Source organism: Dermacentor albipictus, chromosome 2, assembly GCF_038994185.2.
Source record: "Dermacentor albipictus isolate Rhodes 1998 colony chromosome 2, USDA_Dalb.pri_finalv2, whole genome shotgun sequence".
Taxonomy (NCBI): domain Eukaryota; kingdom Metazoa; phylum Arthropoda; class Arachnida; order Ixodida; family Ixodidae; genus Dermacentor; species Dermacentor albipictus.
Window position 1 is genome coordinate 146,354,469 of NC_091822.1, and position 20,641 is coordinate 146,375,109.

The window sequence follows — 20,641 nt, forward strand, 5'->3', positions numbered from 1 at the left end:
TCTTTCCCAATATTCTCTGAAGAGTATGGCTCAATGCAAAACCAGAGAGAGAGAGAGAGAGAGAGAGAGCAGAATTACGTGCTGCGATTGTCGCCGGCCGTATCGCACCGCGTTTTTAATTGTGCACGTTAGCCTAATGTCGGCCGCATCTGTGTATTGCGGGATGTTTATTTTTCATTTGCTCTAATACGTTTGCTTCTTTCGTCACAACAGTACGGGTCTGTACGAATTATTGACCCAAAATGCGAGTCTCACACGCCAAGTAACCTTTCGAGGCGAAGTGGCCAGGCTCAGTGGAGCCCTGGAATAGGGGCACACCCATGCTGAGAAGCCAGGCAGCAAGTGCAAGACGGCTCACCGCTAACCTCCTTGATAGAACCAATAAAGTTTTTCTCTCTCTCTCTCTCTCGAGGCCGTTTTAACTTTCCTGCACCGCTTTCTTTTGCCATCCCTGCCTTCTCCCTTTCTTCCACTGTCCTTCTCCTCCTCCTCCTCCTCCTCCTCGTCTTCCTCCTCCTCATTCTCCTCTTCGACTAAGCGTCACCCACGCAAACTACTCTTAAAATAAACTGCAATTGCTTCGGTCGCCACTGTGCAGTGTGTGTAACGTAATCTGTGAGGTGACTTGCACCATGTTTTGTTTTTTCTTTCTTCAACTGCACGCGCCCTAGGATAGGTCCTAAGATATGCTTTAAATTTACGTCACAGCACCTTCTAGCTGCAGCATCTTCTTCGATCTTGGAGCAGCGCTGCTAGTGATTTGCGAGCGACGAATGCGCCATCAGTGACCCTGCGGGACACTGACCTGAACGGGACATTATAGTTGCTTGTTACTGCTTGCGCTCGCATTGTCCATGTTGTGTGCGTGTGTAGGGTCTGTGTTCGGGTGAGGCGTATATGACTAGGCAAACATCTACAGCACGCAATGCTTCTCTCTCTTTCGTGGCAAGCAGCCAGTCACCTTGCTCTGAAAGCGTTGGGCTTTGGTGGAGCCGATACTCGTTAGAAAACACCGATTCCTCCATCCTTAAAGTAATACTTCTCTACCTCTCACACCTCGACAGCGTAAATCCGCGTGTACATACGGAAAGAATCGTTTATATATATTATTAAGAAAGTAAGTAGAAATAAAACGCTGCAGTATTCCAACTTTCCTATGTGTGGTGTGTCCCGTCAAATAATTCATTCAGCCACTGCCCGACGGTAAAGTACCTCGCGAATGGCGAATTTGCAGGCCTGCTAGTAGCTTTCGTCAAGTATACGCTTTTTCGAATGATTTTATCCGATTCTACTAGAGGAAATGACAGCAGTAACTGTGAAACCGATCGTCACTTTGGTCCTTCTGTTTTCTCCCATTCTCGCCCACTGGCTTTACATGGAATGCAACTTAAACGTGAGGAAGACTGGCTCGCGCGTTTAGAGCTTTCCGTCGTTGCGAGGGAACACCTTTCTCTCGGCGGTTGCGCTTGCATGTAAGGCACGCGTGCTGCCACTGTAATGAGCAGCTCTCGGCCACAAGCTCAAGCGAACTCACGAAAGTCCGCGGGAAGCGTTACAGACCGTATCGTGCTTGATATGTGGCGTACCAGGCGGAGCAATTGTCGGCAAATTCTGCAAGGTTAGGTAAGCCTGCAGCAAGCAACACCCCCCCCCCCCTCCCCTCCTCCTCGTCCTGCTCCTCCTTACGGCGACGCCCAAGTAGGCCTCGCTGGAAACAACTTATGGACCGTTTAGGATGTGTGCCCTTGTCTCTGGATGCAGAGGTAAGCGAGAAACGAATGATGGTCTGTTCGGAGTGTCCCCAGCTGTGTAAAAATATTTTAAGGACCTGGGCATCACGAGTTTAGTCTAATTAGGAACATACGATCGAGGAAAAGCGCAGCGTGCAGCGACATTCGGTAAAGTCCCAAGAACTGACAGCTGGGCACTCACTCTCTAAATTACCGAAATATTCCCCTCCCACACTCGAAGCTGCAGTGTCTCAGACGCCTTCCCACGCGGACGGCTGTAGCTATTTCTGTATACGCTCACGACTTGGCACGCAGTTTTGATTGAGCGCATTTATGCAGTGCTCCTCCTGTTGCTTCTCTCTCTCTCTGCTACCTTCTCCGCTGTTTCGAAAGATGAAAAGAGTGATAAACTGAGCCGCCATTACGCCGGTCACTGCGTTATCCGTGCTTTCGGTCCGCTCCGTTTCTCCTGCGACGCGCGCGTGTGCGCGCTCTCGCGCTGACTCGCGTGGAGGTGGTTTGCCTCGGATGTGTGCACGGAGAGAAGCGCTGCGCGTCTAACCGAGCGATGCCAGTTTGCATAAAATCTGCATTCATCGCCGCCGCATATGGCCACGCGCTGCGCCCGTCGGGCTCCTCCGGGACCCACGGACGTGGCCGCCGTTCCATATACGGCGGTGAGGCTCGGGCACGGAAAGGGGACTTTGGGGAAATCTCGTCACATGTCTGTCTTTCGCAGTCGGTGGTACCAGGGCGGGGTTTATTGCTTAGGCGGCACTGTGGGCTAGCCAGCTAGCTGTCTGTCGCAGCAGGAAACGGGGGGCGGGGGACATGGGTATAGGCAGCGAGGGTTCCTCTAGCGGTCAAACCAAGCTTAAACGTCGCAATGACGCACACCGCCCCGTGAACATGTGCGTACAGCTACTCTTTTCCTTCTTTTTTTTTATATCGCGGTCATTCAACACAGTCGAACGGCCATGCATTCCGTCTGGTTTGGTGACCCGAGAGAAGCGTAGTTGAAAAGTCAGGGTCCGGTCTGCGAACAAGATGGCCGGCAAGCTTGCGGAGTCCAGCTTCTCCGATCAGTCGAACTAGTGTATATATATACATATGTGCGTGGGGGTATACGGTGGGTGGACGAGATGCTCACTCCGCGATGGCAGACGGCAAAAAAATGCCTTCAGGGCGCTTTCTTATGTGTTCGCTCAAGTGTGTTCACGTCACCGCTTTTTCGCCCACCTTTCTTTTCTTTTATATCCTCCCGCTCTCTTATTTATTCTTCTTTCCCTTCTCCCTGCATATAAAACAAAGCAGGCAGTCGTGTTGGTTCTCCCATGCGTAGTACGTCTGGGCAAAACATGACCGCTTAGCAATGTAGCTTAACTTTCCTTCTTTTTTTTTTGCTTTAGTTTCTCATATCTCTCACTTTGCTCAGTCGTGCTCTCTCTCTCTCTCCCCCCCTCTCTCTGTACTGTGCTTGGAATATAGCCGTCGTATTCCACAGTGAAGGCCAGTCTATTATTCCCGATCATTTCTTCCGTCTCGTTTTGTTCCTGCACGTGCCCCTGGCATCGCAGAAATGGGCGGAAGGAATCGGCCGAAGGCGATAACCGCTTACTTCGCCCGCCCCGACGCGAACGCGTGCCCCAGAACAGACTTGGCGAACGTCCGGAACAGCCGATCGGAGTCCGGCCCGCCCATCTCTCCCGCGTACACTCGCTCTCCATGAGGATGATTGCGCTGTGTGCGATTGGACGTAAACGCCCACTCTGCGCTGAAGAATGCACGCGCCCTACACACTCTCGAAATAGCCGCAAGCAAAAGGACGCCGTCGACGAGCAGAGGAACTACAGCGCGCGTCTATCGGGCTCATATAGAGCTTTAAGAGGGAGCTAGTTGGCCATCCGTAAGCGATTAAACTGCGCTGCGCCGTTCACTGGTAAACGCGGCGATAGGGGCATACAAGACATGGCGCGCGACAAAGTGTGCAAAACTATGTAGCAAACTAGCGTCTCGTGGTTTTTGTCCCGTATTTATTTCGTAGTGCCTGCTAGTCACGTGTCCCCGCGTTTCCCTCCCCCTTTTTTTTCCTCCTCCTTGTGTTACGGTGTACTGTACCTGCGTAGCGCAACTGAGGGTACTGATAGCGACCGATATTATTTAGCGGCTCATGCGATGCGACGAAGTTCTACGTTCAAGACGCCTTGCGTGAAGCTGTACGGATAAATTTTTTACCATCTTGGGATTTCGACCTGCTGGCTTCGCTTACTGTACTGATTATTAGTTTAATTTTTTGTTAGAGTTTCTGTTTGACGTTTTTGACTGTTCGACACCCTCACCTTCTTATGAATGAACGAACGAATGAATTGAAGTGTCCTGCAATAAATCCTGATCGTCCTAACTCAAGCGGAAGAGACATTGATGCTTACGTTTGTCTTTATAGCTTTCCTCATTTTTTTAATTTATTGGTACTCTTTCTTTCTTTCTTTTTCACAATCTCTCTCTCTCTCTCTCTCTCTGCCTCTCTTGCGTCCCTTATTTTGCGCCAATTTCCTGACCCCGATTGCGACACTGTTCTCGTCTCCTGCGTACACCTCGCGGGAGTCAATCTCAGGCTATAGTTCGTTGCCCCGCCTTTTTTTCTTTTTTTCAGTTCTCTCTCTTTTCTTTTTCTGTTTTTAACGCTTTCTCTTCTGCACTGCGCCTTTGCCTATTGGCTTCGCGATGGCTCGGGATTCTTCTTTTCTTTCCTTTCTTTTTCTTTTTCTGCCGAATTTCATCCACTATAACCGTAACAGCTCCGGGGAATTCCCCCTCGTTGTTCCCCGCGCCACCGGCAGGTCAGGTTTAGCTTGCGGCCGTGCTGCCGTAATAGGGTGCATAAATGAATGAGATACGAGAAACTCGCCCAGGAGTTGCGCAACCCTTTTCATGCATGGTAATACTGGCCGCTGCGCCGCGCAGACACCGCTAGCTGTCTTTGGACAGTGCTCTATACGCGCTCGCTTTTTTACTGAGTTTCGGGAGCAAGCCCTCGCGATATGTTTGGAAGGAATTACGAACGATGTATGACTTCTGCCTCGGTGCAGCGCTCGGCTGACATTAATAACGGGAGTTTCCAGAGTAACATGAATTGTATCTGTCCTGCTTTATTTTATTTCTTTCTAATGTTACCACACACATAAAAAAGAACATTGATTCATTCGTTCGGCGAGCTTTTCCTGGTGTAATCGGAAATTAGTTAAGGTTATATAACGAGTTCTGCTGATTGAGGTTCTGCGGGCGAGTCTCACGTACCTAACAAACGCAGTCTGCGTTCTTTCTAGATAAGGTCTTCAAGCAAAATATTTTCAAGTAATCGTCGGAAATGGCTTTCTCTAGGTTTTTCTCTTTTTCAAATTTCTGTGTTTGAAATAGTTACGATGGTGATGGAATGGATGGACGGGAAATAAGGCCCAACATATTGAAGTATTCATTAGCACGAGGTCGCCGGGTTTGTTCCTCGGCTTCGAGTGCTTTCTAGTTTGCGTGAAATTCGTACGGCTACACCTGCGTACTGCGATTTCTCAGCGCGTTAACGAACCTGAGGTGTCCAAGAAATTTTCCGCGGAGTCTCTCACTAAGGACAACTATTGTGTAGTAACAGCGATTAGCCAAACACTTACAAAAGCGGCACTAAAGATAATAACTATTTATTGGGCCAACTTCTGCTCAGAAAGACAAGCAGTGCTTGAATCACAACGGTAGCGGCGAGCAAGTCGTCGGTCATCGAACCTCAACTCGCGGATCAAGTATGCCAGTTACATGTACCATTCCAGAGTAATTGTTGGTGCTCGCGTGCGTTCTGTGACGTACAGGATAATTCCATTCGCCCGCGCTATCTCATTAGGCAAGATTCATTCGGCGTAGAATTCGCGGCAACCTTCAAGGAACTTCGGATACCGTAGGTGCGTCTTGCGGCTACCGGTAACTTGCTAACGGTGATAATTAGACGAAGAACAGTTACCAGCAAAAAGAAAGCGTCTAGCTTACGGGAGAGAGTTGAACTAGTTGTAATTTTGACGTTTCATTGATTTCCAGCGCTTAGGGGAAAAACTGGAAATACTGGTAGAAGCAATGACAACGCCACAGGAAGGACACTGGTATTCAAAAGATCAGTTGATGAGCAGCGTTCTCTCTGCTCTGTCGCATTTTTTTTCTCCCAGTATTCACTGTTTCCCCGTAAGTGCTGGAAATACTAAATCAAATGTAAGAAAACTGCGTACGCGTGAAAAAAGAAAATCCAAAATGCATAGGGCTGGGAGATCAAGCGACGACCCATTAATTAAACACCGACGACACACTGGCGTTCACAACACGCACACTTGGCAATGTAAACGTCACCGCTCCGTCTTCTGCCAACATGACCAAGAGAGAGAGAGAAAGAGAGAGAGAAAAAAGAGAGATGAAAGGAACGCAAGGTTGTTAACCAGTCAAGAGTCCGGTTGGCTACCCTACGCTGGGTTAGCCAACATGACCAAGATCCATGTTGTCAGGCCTCAATATTTACTTCTTCAAATTTCACCTATGCTCGGAGCACGTCAATATGATCGTAAGTCGCAAAAAAAGAATAGTTATGACGTTTCTTGCGTGTCTGTGTCGGCATTCGAGCGTTAAAAAAAATGAGCGCAGGAGTGTGGGCAGTGAACATATACGCAGGAGACACATTGATCTATTTTTTATTCTCTATATGCACCCACACATGGTCCACTAAGCGTGCGTACTGTTTTATACTCCGTTCGTTTTCAACTGTCACTGTAAGCCATCAGTAACCTACGCCCTTGGTTGAAGCGCAGCGGCCAAACATATTCCTTCACTCCACGTTTTCAAAGCTCGTGACGTCTTCTTTCAGCAACGATGTGACGTGCAGCTTTCATCAGAGCACACGTTTACTCTGCGCTAAGCACGGTACAGGTGCAGTAGGAGTGCACCGACATTTCTGTTTTTTTTTTCTTTCTTTCTTGGAGGATGCATAAGAGGCGGCAGAGAAAAAGGCGATGCGAACGTCTGACGTGGCCTCGCCCTCCTACTCGCTCGCTCTTACGTCAATTAGTACGTTGACGTAAGAGCACTGAGCAATTTTGAACACGTGGCTAAACAGGTAACGTATTGTCAGGACGCACTTTTAACGCTAGCAGCATTCCCAACCGCCTCAACGGATTTCCGCAGTATACCGGCCAAGGAGGCGTCTTTCTTTTTTTTCCTCCTTTTTTATTATTTTTCTTTTTTTTCCTTTAAGAACTTCAGCAGCAGACTAAATGGTCGCGTCCACTAGGTGGACACTTTCAGAATACCCCCACCCTCCGCACTGATGTGACTATGCACTGATCAAAGCGGAACCGACAGTAAACGTCAAGCTTGCGGCATCTGATATTTCACTGGGCGCTACTTCGACTACGTGCACTATCGGAGGTGCGACGCCCTGCAACACCACTGCAGCGGCGTTCTCCGTCAGGCCAGCGTCGTTAGATGCCTGGGTAGCTTGCCAGGGCGCTGTTTCTTCTGCACAGCAGTGGTTGTCCCGCGTGCTGCTTCACGCCAACACTGTCGCACCCGCGTATACTTGGAAGACCATCCGAGGGATTCGAACGCAAAGCTAAACCTTGCTATCGCTATCAACGTTTCTCCCTTCTTGCGAAACTGGCATTTTTTTTCTCCCTATACGCGCGCGCACGCACGCACGCACGCACGCATGCACGCACGCACGCACGCACGCACGCACACACGCACGCACGTAGGCACGCTTGTATCTTAGTCTTGGTCTGCAGAGAAACAGAAATGGTGTGTCCAATCTACGTCCGCTGCAGCCCTGACATTTATCTTCGCATCATCTCTTTTCTCCTCGCTCTCGCCCTCTCGCTCTCTCTTTCACTGTGTAATCTGTTTTAAATTGGAACATGCACGCGAATAAAGCGACCCACGCTAACGGATTGCTTCGCCCGTATGCTGCAGACGCTACGAAAACGAACGGAGAGGACGTTTGTGCCCGTTCTTATTTTCGGACGACGCCGGCCTCTCTGTTTTCGAAAAGGTCACTTTCAGCGATCCGCAGCTGCACGAAGCCTCTGCGCATTTTTTTTATTTTTCGACGAATATAGCAAGGTCCGCGTATGCAAGCGACGCAGGCTGCGAGAATTTTCCACAAATAACCCTAGATCGTAGTAACACTGAAATAGACCGATTGCACAGTCTTATCTCCCGAGTTTAGTGGCGTGGGTTTGCGTGAGCCGGCGTGCCCGTCTATATGTAGCGTCTGTTTGTTTACGTACAGGGAATTGAAGAGGCGCTCCATGTTTCAGCGTTTACCCTATTCGAGTAGCACTTACATCCCTTATATGTCTTCGAAAAAGACAGGTCTTCAGACGAAAACACTTTCTTTTACGAGACATTTTAAGAGGAGCCATTTTCTAGTTCCAGACGTCTGAATTTTCTTCTAGGCTGCCAAAAGAGCATGCACGTCGGCCTAAGACTTACACGCTGACTTTAAGCTGCTGAGCAGCTCGTTCACAAGCCGTACAAGTCATTAAGAGCCCCCATTTTGTTTATTTATTTATTTCTGGGTGAGTACGTAGACTGACTATTGTTTGAAAAAGCACCATGCAAGAAATGTGCGGGCGACCTTTTATTTAGTTCGGTTACTTTCGGACTTATGATGCGTCCTGTGACGTAATAAAAGTTGAATTTAAATCCATCTTGCCCCTTTGTTCCCTTCTTTATTATACTTCTGGATGGAAAAGGAGGAGCAGGTGGGGGTGGGAATGTAGGAAGGTGGCATGACGTATTGCATTGCGCACGCAGCAACTATAGCAAAGACGTAGGTGTAACGCCTACGGGTGGCGTTTCGCAGCGTTGTTGTGTCATAATTTTTTTTTCGTGTTGTGTGTAGTTTCATCTATTTGCTATCGCTGAAGAGCGAAAGATGAACAGTAATTTTCTTTAGTAGCAAGCACCCACATTTATAAAAGCCTTCTTACACTAGAACTGTTCGTAAGAGCAGATATTGGTGAATTATTTTCTCGTACACATATCATTACCGAAATAGAGACCCACCAATGGCAAACACCCCTTGCGACCGATGAGCTTTGCGAATTGGATCGTTAGTTTCTTGCCGTTGCCTTCATCGCGCTGTTTGCATTTAGTCGGTCTTCTTTGTATGGATAGAACTACTTAGGTGCTCCTAGCGACCAATGGTGGCCGCGTCTCGCGTCTTGACTAGCGGCTAACCCGAGGCAACCTCCAAGCCACAACGAACGGGTGGAGATATAGGATATCGAGTTGTACGAGCCCTTTCTGTTCAGTACAGGCCTTTCTTTCGCCTACCAAGCTAAACTAACACGTCCGGACAGCTGATTGGCGAGATGAAAGAGACCCACTTTAGCTGTCTCCAGCGCCCGTCACAAAAGGGGGAAGTCCATCATGCATACGCGTACTTCGCTGTCCTTCAAGTACAGAAAGCGAAGCCAAAAGAGAGAGAGAGAGAGAAAAAAAAAGATAACACCGCAAGTGCGCCGGCCCTCCTTCGAAGACGGTAGTGCTCTCCACGTTTGCACTCGAGGCCTTGACGGATGCGTGCTTTTGCCCGGAAACGCAAGTAGAGCCCACAGTCTATTCGCGGTCGAGGCCGCTGAGACTGTCCCAAACTCCCAAGCATAGAAGAAGGCGCCGAGTTGCTCGGACGGCATCGGAATTCAATAATGATGGATGTCGAAGTCAAGGTCACCGCACGTACACCCGACTTTTTTTTGGTTTCTCTCGTGTCGGTCTTGTGGCGCTTTCTTTTTATTTTTTCTTACGCCCCGTCGGAAGCTTCCTCCCAGTCGATTTTCGGTTCCGTAAGTTCGGTGGTATTCATTGCTGCACTTGTAACGGCTTCCGGGACGCGGAAGAAATTTTTCGTTTACGAGTCGGGCAATCCGTTTTGCATGTATGTATACGCTCTTTTGATGCGAGTGAGTCCTGAAAAATGCAGAAAAAAAAGAAAAGAAAGAGAAGGACGCACGAAACGGGCTCGTAGATGCCTACGCTCGCATCTATACCCCAGTGGCCTTGATGCCCGGTTATGTTTCAGACGACCGCCATGCATGCGTCTGTAGCGAGGGACGGGCGAGTTTTGCAAAGCTTTTAAGAGGAGCGCATTCTGGTCATGGCCTTCGTATGCAAATCGTGTTTATGTTTCCCAGCTTTACGACAGCCAGTCAGCGAGTACATGGAGGCCGCTATCAACTGTATTGTAGTTCGCAAACAGATATAAAAGTTAACTAGGCCAGGACTTCGCTCCGCTACCGCTATGAGTATGTTGTAGCATGCTCAGATTCGGATAGTTATGGCGTCAGCACAAATGCGCGCGCGAGCGTCACCGGTGGCCTCGCACTCTGATTTGTTCAAGTGACGTTCTTATGCATCCTCTCTTACAAACTTGTGATTTCCTGCGCGCTGTGAGGCGCTCGCGTGTTCTCGACGTTACCTTGAGCTTTTGTTAGATAATTCCAAAGCGGCTGAAGCCCGCCTATAAGGCTCTTATTAAACACCTGACCGATGGTCTGACCGAACAACTAACGTTGATCAGTATATTTAAAACAAGCTTATTAATGTCGCATTGAATACGTGAACGACAACTATGTACATAAGTACAGTGATCAGCCATGACAGCGTTTAGGTTAAATTAATACAGGAAGAAAGAAAATAAACGAGAAAATGAAACACTCACTCGTTCTGTCTGTTCAATGCCAAAATTTTAGACCACTCGCCCGCTCATCCCCGTAATATTTCCGAGGCACTGAAATGAGTTGATGGCTGACCGCTGTCATCTCGAAAGACAGCATCTACACTCGTTATCCCCAACTTCGTGCAGCAAAGCAAAAATTTGCGGATCACGTTGGTCAATCAGCAGCGAGAGCAATAAGAAACCGTTAGTCAATCGCCTGCGGCTAATCACCGTTGTGCACGACGCCGCAGGGACCACGGAAGGATTACCAGCGCACAATGACGCGAGCCCGTTACTATGAGGCACGCAGAAACTACGTTCTAGTTTCTGATTGGCAGACATGGCCCCCGGGTAACGTTCGCTGCACAGCGTGGATCTAGCGTCGGGACGGGGCAGTAAAAACAAAAAAAGGGGGTTAAAAAGGGGGGGAGGGGGGAGTAGCGACACGTTGTGACTCGAACCACTCGTCGTTTGATTGATCCCCGCACACTGGAAGAGGGCGGGGGTGGTCGTGAAACGGCCTATAAGCTTATATTTCATTGGCGACCAGCAGAGGGCTGCAAGGAAAAATGATGAAAGGACGGGGGCCTCCTCGTCAAACATAAAATTTCCGAGGAGTGATTCCCTACGCGCGCGAAACGTATAGGAAACTCGAGGGATGGAGTGCACATCACGCCTACTTCATGTTTATGCAAATTGACTCCCGGCTCTCACTGTCTCCCTTCTTTCTTTCTCCCTTCTTTTGCTTATTTAGTCTTTTTTGTAACTAGAGTGTGGTCGGGCAATGTTGAGAGTTGGAGAAAGAAAGAGCGGCGTGGAAAAGTCGTGACGAGGGATCTAAATACCTAGAGTGAAGGAATTCAATACACTAGCTAACCGCACATTTCATTCTTTGCACTCCTTTCGTTTTTCTTGGCCGCGTTCGGGGAGTTAGTTGGGCACGACAATCTATACGTGCTGTTACTTGAGTCCTTATTTTTTTCGCCATTTCAACTGCGTTTTCGTTTATGTATCTCTCTGTCTTATTTTTAACTTTCTGAACGACACAAAAAAAGAAGTGTCAAGTTTGTGGCCGTATAAGACGGGGTCCCCATACAGAAATCAATCTTCATGCTAGAGCATTTACATAAGAACGAGTATCGTTCAATATACGATAGCGGACAAACTGTTATCAAAGGTCACCGGCCAACAAAAGAAGGTTCTTGCGAAGAAATATATTTGTGAATTCCACAACAGCTACCGAGTTTCACAGAACTTTTGCTCGCAAGAAATCTTAGACGTTGCTCTAGCCGCCTTCGCTGATGAAATGGCCATTGGGAAAACCTGTTACGAATCGCTTCTTAAAAACGAGCAGCCTCGCGAATCTGAATCCATTACGATTCACCTGACCGCTGTTTTTTTACGAATCGCTTCTTGAAGAACGAGCTGTATTATATAACAGTGATTTCAGGGGCGGAATTCGGGAAGTTTTCCATTCTTAAGGACACAATCGTAATAGAAGGCGCGGACTCATCGGGAATCGCGATAATGATGTCATGGAAGGCGACCGGCCAATCACCAACCACTGTTACCCTGTGGCCAACTTCACGAAGCTTTGAGTGCGTTCGCGAGAATTCTCGCACATTGGCCGTCCGGCTCCGCTACTAACCACACCGGTGCTAGACAGCGCGGAAAACCTATTGCAGGGGGAGGACAACGGAAGAGCGTACGCGAACGGAAAAAGCGCTCCTTCGCTTCCGAGCCAAAGTAACGTCTTCGCTAACCGCGATTGCTCGGCGCCTATTCTCACGAATCGATGTATGGCGTATACGATCTGCTCCGTTAACTCGGTCTCGGGGTCGTTCTGCGGCGTGCCCACGCGCAGATGCGTCGGTACGCCTTGCTTCTTCGCGCGTCACGTTCGCCGCCCTCGCGCCTTCGCCGCCTGGATTTTGCTGCGCACGCTTCGGCGCGACGTTGTTGGGCGCGGCGTAATCACCATTTACTGGCCGGGCGGGCCGGGCTGAGCGGCGGGCACTCGCTGACAAATAGACAAGAGCGAGTGAGAGAGCGTTCGGCACTGCCAGTGCTGCTAAGCACGGCACAGCGGACCCGCGCCGGCCGGGCGACAGTGGTGGCTCCGCATGCTCGGCGCAGGCGGGGTGCGTAGCCGGGGAAACCAGCGGGCGAGCTACGCGTCCTCGCTTATCGCGCGTTTCGGTCTCTCGCGATGGACGTCGTTGCCGATGTTTCCGCGGCGCTTAACTCTCTCTCTTTCTCTCTCTCTCCTGGATAATGGCCCGCAATAGCTCGAAGTGCGCGGTCGGTCGACCTCCTCTTTTTCTTTCCTTTCCTGTTTTCGTCTTTTTCGCTCAATCGTCTTTCTTTCTGTTGTAGGATCGTCTTTCTCTTATATCTGAGTCCCGCACTTTGGCTCCAACGCGTGAGGCGTCATGCTCGCCCCTTTCCGCCCCTACGCGTTATCTTTCTACACACTCTCTCTCTATCTCTTTCTTTCACTCATTCACTCACTCGCACTCTCTTTGTTAAGCGTCAGACCTCTTCTGACTGCTGCGACCCTTGAACGAGACATCACTTAACTTTCATCTCGCCTGCTCTGCACTTTTGTTTCTCTCCGTTCTCTCGTCCTATCATTGCCTTGCATTCCTCTTTTCGTCCTCGTTTCGCGTGTATCCTCGCGCGCTGATGTTTCACAACGTGGTAGCAGCGTAACCTCCGTAATACGGACAAGAGCGATGGTTGCGCTTGTTGAGATCGTAAAGCACGCGAACTTCATTCGAAGCTTTCTTTTCCTTTTTTTTCTTTTTTCGGCAGACGCTGTCGCGATTTTATGGAGTGGAGCTCGGAAACTAAGCGAGCCGAAAAGGCACAGTATGCAGCTTTTAATGCGTTGCGACCTTTTGTCGGGGATCGCTAATGCATTTTCTGTTAAGAGCAGCGGAAACACACACCACACGACGAAACATGGATAGGATGAGCGCACTCCTGCCCATGCTTTTCTGTGATGGGTACCTTTTCTCTTACTGTTGGTATTTGTGTTCGCTCTGCTGTTACTTGGCATTAATTCGTTCGTTCGTTCGTTCGTTCGTTCGTTCGTTCGTTCGTTCGTTCGTTCGTTCGTGAGTGAGTGAGTGAGTGAGTGAGTGAGTGAGTGAGTGAGTGAGTGAGTGAGTGAGTGAGTGAGTGAGTGAGTGAGTGAGTGAGTGAGTGAGTGAGTGAGTGAGTGAGTGAGGTGTCTGTTGTCACAGTCGCCTTAATGAATGTGGTGCTTCTTCAGGTGGCAGAATAAGCAACGTCTAGACGCTCTGTTATCCTGCCGGAGTTTCCGGCATGAAATGTACGCCAGCATGAAATGTTTTTCTCCCTTTCTTCAGGTGGCACGTGACAAAGGGCTACAAATAAGAAGTTATGTTGGGCATGTGCACTCCAGCCCTCTCATATTTTACCGTTTTCCAGCTCTCTACACGTGCACCAAATTCTTGCTGCGAACGAGCTCAAAGAAATCACATCGAACCACGTCAACTGCGTTGTTACAATACCCCCACGTTGTTTATCAAACCAACGCATCGTACTTTCTTTCTACAGCGTTTCAGGCAGTATAGTCCGTGCACGTCTCTGTACCCTCTCTCTCCCTTCTCACTCTGTTCCCCTTCTCCCTGCCTCCCGCGTAGGGTAGCCAACCCGACTCTTGACTGGTTAACATTCCTGCTTTCCTTATATCCCCCCCCCCTTATCTTTCTTTTAGACGCCATGCATTACGAAAGGCCGGTGTAGTTACTACGGCGTAAGCAAACTTCTGGTCCTGGGAACGTTCTGGCCTTCAGCCATACGAGAAGCCTTGCAGGCGCTGATCCTCCTCCGCCTCAGCTAAAATTATTTGAGGGCCCCACAACGCAGCAGTGATTACCAACTGTGTGTGCTCCACTGCTGCGCTGATAATTGCTTTTTAATTGCTGCGCGCATGGCCCCGCACTTCGCTTCTCGGGTTTCATGCCTGCCTCTTTCGTAACCGCCCATCTCCGGGCCACTCTTCACTGCCTGCCTGCGCTTTTTCTTAACTCGACGAGAAACTGAAGCCATCGACCAATTTTGCTGACGATTGCGATTTCTCTCTCTCTCTCTCTCTCTTTCTTTCTTCGTGCAGACGACACTCTTCGGTACAAGTAGCTGTAGTCGCTGTCGCGTTTGGCTTTGCACTCGAAAACAAAGAAAAAGCCTCGCTTTAGGTTTCGTAATCTTGCTCCCCGTCAAGTGTATGGCCGTGCTTGAGTAATAAACGACAGCGCGACATTGCGGCCGCCGGATGGACAGTGCCGCGGTGAAGACGGGGATGACACCAAAGACGTCCCGGGTGGCAGGCTATCCAAGCTGCGTTTCTCTTGGGATGACACAAAGTGCGTTGCGTAGGATGGCGTGGGAAGTAATCGCAGCTATTGCTTCAGTACCGAACCTGTCCGTTTGCACAACGAAAGCACTCTGAGGTCACCCACTCGCCGAGAGCGACATCGTGCGCGGGGTTCAATGACGTCGACTCGACGCAGAAAAGCAGTGGACTGTATTAGTATTGCGTTGCATGCATGGTGCGTGCGCGAGACGTAGGAGGCAATTTCCATACCCTCGAGAAGTATTTGAATAAAAAAAATACGGCTAGGAAAAGTGGCACATGGCACAACTCATCCCGTATGCATCGTCCTTGAAAACGCTGAAGAACACGAGAACGTCCTGTTGCGACGTCTCATTTTTTTTATGGCTCTGTCTCATCGCGCAGTCATAAAATCAAAAAGTTGCACTGCTTCAGAATGAAATAGCTTCTTATGTTTATTTGCGATTGTGCTTCTGATACAGCTTCTTTTTTTTTCGTCTACCTCGTAGACGGAAAAAAAGAAGTGTCTCTGTGTCTGCAGCAATACCGACTCTAATGGCTATGGAACTTGATCGGAGCGCTTGAAACGTCCAGGCGCATCGGGATCAAAGCCGCCGTACCTGGAACCTATGTATATAGAAGTGCGTAGATTTCACTGTGAGGGTGGCGAATGAAAAAAGGACAAGGGGAAAGTGAAAGTTGAGGAGGGAGAGAGGGAGAGACAAGCTTTAGAAGCGACGCGATAGCGGCTAATGCATTTCGCTTTTCGAAATAAACAAACAAATTATCAATCAATAAATATATCAAGAGTTTTGCGCACTCTTGCCTCACCTGTCCTTACGAATGACGTTCTTGGAGGCTCGTGCGTGATATTTTTCATCTCACTTGCAGTTGCTTGCGCTTATCGTTTTTTTTTTTTTTTCACGTCATCTCCTACTGAGGATAGTGAAATCGTGCTGCGACCAGTCGTGAACCAAGGCTGCATTCCTTTCTGCCGTTGTTGTGGGAGAGCGGGATTCCCTGCGTGGCCTGCCTTTGAACTTTAAAGACTTGGTTTATATATATATTACTTGCAAACGACTTTCCGTTTCTTACGGTCGCTTTCCCGTACCGCCGACTCTAAAAGAAAACGTGGTCCCAACCACCTCGCGGTGAGGAACACTCGTTCGTTTAATTCCACGACGTCTCACTCAGATAAGAGATCCAAAGGTAGGGCGAAAGAGAATAGATGCGGTTCCAGTTCACCGTCACACCAAGCGCACACAAAAGCCCACGGCAGCGACGTAACGAGGGCTAGGTCCTAAGCGTTGTTTGGCTAGGCGCGCACCCCCTTCATTCAAGGTTGCCGGCGACGGTGAGCCCTCGCGCGGTTCGCTTCTACGAGTAGAAGGTTACGCCGACTAGCAAGTCTCCTCCCGGCGACGAAAACGACCGCCAACAACGCCGTGGTCGTCGCCGTCTCCCGCGCACGCCAGCCTCTCGGGTATGCCTCCTCGGGGTGTCCGGGAGACCTGCGCATAAAGTTTAAAACGGTCTCGAAATAAAATAAGAAAGAAGAAAGAAAAAGAAGAAGAAGAAGTGTACACTAGAACGAAAGGGCGGAGTTGAGGTTTTGAGGATGTTCGGCGAGGTTGAGGGCAAGGAGCGCCTCGACGACGTCCCAAAAATATACGTCTACCCTCGGGGGGAGGGTGGAGGTGGGGGTACGGGGGGGAAAAATTAGCGCACGAAATAGCAGCAGCAGCAGCAACCTCGTCGTCGTCGTCTTGCTGGTGGAAATGGCGGGACCGTCGGAGAAAAGGCGAGAGAGATACAGAGATAAAAGGAATGCGCGCGAACACTCCTCCGTGAGCTTGGCCCCCCTCGCCCCTCCCACTCCAAAGCGTGCGCAGCCGAGCGACCTGCGCGAGGTCTTTTGAAGTGCGAGACGCCTCTGTTGTAGCGCTACTGGCGGCAGCGGCGACCGTCTGCTTTCTCGGTGGAAGCGACGCGCTCACGGTCTTTCATGCGGCTGGCGTTTCGTGCCCGCTGCGCCGCTGGTTTAATTTCAGGTTGCGAGATGACGACTCTGTTCTTGTTTTAGACCGGGCGCGCGCCGCTTCTCTTTCTGCTGCTGCGCTCTGCGAAGGAGCGCGTCGCGTTTGGCGCTTATTGCTTCGTCGCCGTTCTGCGTGAGCCGAGTCATTCAGTTCCATCGACTTCAACATCTCCCTTTCTTTTTTTTTTCTTCTTTCTTTTAGGGGGGGGGGAGGGTAGGTGGAGGCGGCTTATGAGTTGGCTGGCTGGCAGTAATTGATGTGGGAACGCCGCCGACGTGATTCGGGGCTGGAAAGCAAGAATGTAATGCGGTACCTTCTCGAAGAAATCACTTGCGACCAACTTAATAATAATAATAATAATAATAATAATAATAATAATAATAATAATAATAATAATAAATAAGCCTATCACCCGAAGCTACAACAAAGTGCAGGCTCTGGACTATGAAGGAATGAAACAAATGGTGTCGAAGTTTTTCTTTTTGATGACTTTTTGGAAAAGCTGCGCAATATGTGTTATATGCTCATGTGCACTCTTTATACTTGTTCATTTATTTTGTTATTTATTCTTCAACTGCTTACAAGTTCTGAAGCAATCTTCTATTCTGGTTAATTTGTTCTTATTTCACTTTATTGATTTTTTTCACAACTTTCTTAACCCGTTCGTATTGGCATATTATTACAGATAATGTTGGCGCATAAGACTGTCCGACAACCTGTCCTCTTATGGTGGATGATTAACAGCTCTCTCACTTGTGACGAAAAAAGTTGAACGGAGCACCCACTTGTGCTCTTTCAAGTTTTGCGTTACAATCGCGGTGTAGTAATATTGGCGGCGAGGAGTTACGGAGTCGCCATCTATCGGAAGCGCCTCGCTGGCGTAGTATGAGGGATCACGTGGCACGCTCCTCATAGGTTTTGCTGTCAGCGGTCACTGAAAACACCACGCGCGAGCTCTCCCGGACATTTCTGTAAGTGTATACTTTCGAAACGAGAGAAGTTTCTTAGTGTCTAAATAATAATCTTGGGTAAACTGAAAGCACACAATCGTTTACAGACGCTATCTCTTTACCGAATACGTACAGTGAACGCCACTGCGCGCGGTTGCCGCGATGGAGTCTCCCGAACCAGCTTCTTGCGTGAAAGGTAGGTAAACGCCGAGACCAAACTATGTGAAATAGGTTCTTATAGTGTTTGTATGACTAAATGGAGCGTAATAGAACGAAGCCTCAATGCAGCGATCGCGCAGATTCGCAGCGACCGACTGCGCGTCTGCATGCTTGTCCGCGCAGTGTTTCGATTTCTCCGCACGCGCGTTTTCTCACCGTGCCATGAGCTTTAGGCCGCAGAATATGAGCATTTGACAGTATACAAGACACCATTGTTGCGTGGGCGCTATCAGAGCTGTTCAAAAATAATTTCATTGTAGAGACTTCGACGCCTACGGGGACTGTAATATGCCGTCGCGACGATTCAATCTTTCTTTCTTCTAAATTCTTTGACCTTTCAATATTATTCCCCGAGTTGCGTCGCACTGTATGTTTATCGGTGTTCTCAGCGTGCAATTTCCCGCTGCTCCTTTTTTGTAATCCAGTGCATTAATTCATAACACAAACATGACCATATGCCATGCTTTTTTTAAAATGTGCTTCTAACCGCTGCCTTTCCACTCCACTGAACTTGCCAGTATCTATAGGATCGACAAGTTCATAGACCAAACCGTCATGACATTAGTCGGGCAGCGGACTCGGGCGAGCGTCTCATGCAGTGCGCGTTTTCAGAACATCGCAGACCGGGCGCCGTAGCAGAAATCTTCCTCGCGTCTGTGCTTGCTGCAAACCCGAGTTGTAGGCGATGACTGTTTGCCGGTTTTATGTTTCGCGAGCCAAGCTTCACGCAGCGTCTTGTCCTGCGGCTACGTGTGAATAAGGCTGACACCGGCCTCCGTTACGTGCGTCCGGCCCTGCGGCACCGAGCAGTAGCCGACCATGTTGCGCGCCTTCAAAGGCAGCCACTACCTATTGTAGTGCTTTGAAGCGTTGTGAAGGAGACACTCGAAGCGGGGAAATTTCGCTACTAAATGAGGACGGCAGCGTACGAGGGAATTTAAACTCGTTTTCAGCTCGCTTCAGCGCGCCCGAAGCAGCCGACGCGGCCGATATGTCCACGTGATCCCTCCTAGCACGTCACGCCGACGGTGGCGCCAGCTTTTCCAGTGGTGGAGCTCGAGGCCAATTACGAGTGGTGTGTGAACGGCTGCGCCTCGCCGTGCTAAGGCCGCGTCGACAATTTGAGTACGTTTCGTCCATCCTCCGAGGGGCGGCGTTATACGTTCGGGGCCGCCAGCGCATTCTAAAGGGTGAACCCACATCGACATCACGTCATAGTTCGCGTTCGTCGCGCGCAGTTGCGAGCACTTCTGTGCTTTGTGCTGGTATACGTGCGTTGCTTTTGCACGATTCCTTGCAACATGAATCGTCTAGTGAACCTGTTCCACCCGTTCCTTTCTCACCATGACAATCGAAACAAGCGCGAACGAGACCGAGCCAACCAAGCGGGAGCGGCGCGGGCGACAGCTGACGCGAGCAGACGACAGTATACGAAACGAGCGATCGGGCGGGTCCGCATGACACCAGTTTCCTGCGCGCACGCCGCTGAAGGGGCCGCTCTCATTGGTCCCCGCTGTTCGCGGCTCGCGTCTTTCATCTCCCGCTCCGCGTTCGCTCTTTCATCTTTCGCGCTGTGCTCGTTAGCCGTTGGATAGATGCTGTGAGCGTCCCCTTTGGAACGGGCGGTGGGTTGCCCCACCAAGCTCTTGTTGTTATCTCGCCTGTCCTAGCTATATTTAAAAAAAAAAATACCCCACGATGAATTTTCATAACCAAACATTCTGAACCTCTATTGGGAACTTTGTTCTTGCACGCCTCCATTTTTTCGTCGTTTCTCTATTTTTCTTCCGCCAAACTTCCAAGCGCCGCTTACTAATCTCTACTGCGGACATGTTTACATGCCCCCTGCTTTCGCTGAACCCAAAGGCTTCAAGGAGGCCAGAGGTACCAAAATCGACCGCCGGGCGCCAACCCGAGCTCGCCATCTTACGGAAACTGCTTGAAGCGCACGCAAAACCGGTTTGCTGGGACGGGGTGCCGTTCACACACCTCTCATATTATCGCTACACCGTGGGTTACAATACAACGCGGTGAACCATCTGCAGTGCACCACCAATCAGTCCGAGTCACTGCATCGCTGCCTATTCTCTCACACGTTCATCACTTAATAAACAACAAAACCATCAATTTAGAGATAGAGAGAGACTACTCAATATTCTTTGCCTCTTCAGAATGCTCTCTCTACTAAGAATCGTAGTTACAATCTCTTTCAACTAAACGGTCAGTGCCAGTCATGCAGTCAGTGAACCAATCTCAAGAATGCAGTTGGTTGATTGGTTGAAAAACTTTACTGGGGTCCTGCAATGCGCGCGTTAGCGTGCAGCGGGCGACTCCCACGTCGGGACCGTCAGGCCAACTACCTTAAAGAAAACAGGCAGAGAAAGAGACTGTGATATGGTGGGGTAAATGTGCTGTCAGCTAGGCCACATTACCATTTTGATGCTGTTCGCACGATGTCGATGTCGATCTAACACTTCACTACTAACGGCCACACCACACGAGTGGTGTTGCTGGCTCGCTAACATTGAAAATAACAAGGGCGCCGGTTCGGAAAAGTAAGCCCGGCTCTTTAGGCCTGCGCGCGTTTCCCTGACGAA

At 49.6% G+C, this 20,641-nt stretch overlaps 1 protein-coding gene across 3 annotated transcripts in view; it reads left to right on the forward strand.

Moving 5' to 3' along the window:
• The window catches only part of SK (small conductance calcium-activated potassium channel), a 470,614-nt gene that overhangs the window by 335,083 nt on the left and 114,890 nt on the right, over positions 1–20,641 (forward strand). The window lies entirely within an intron of this gene.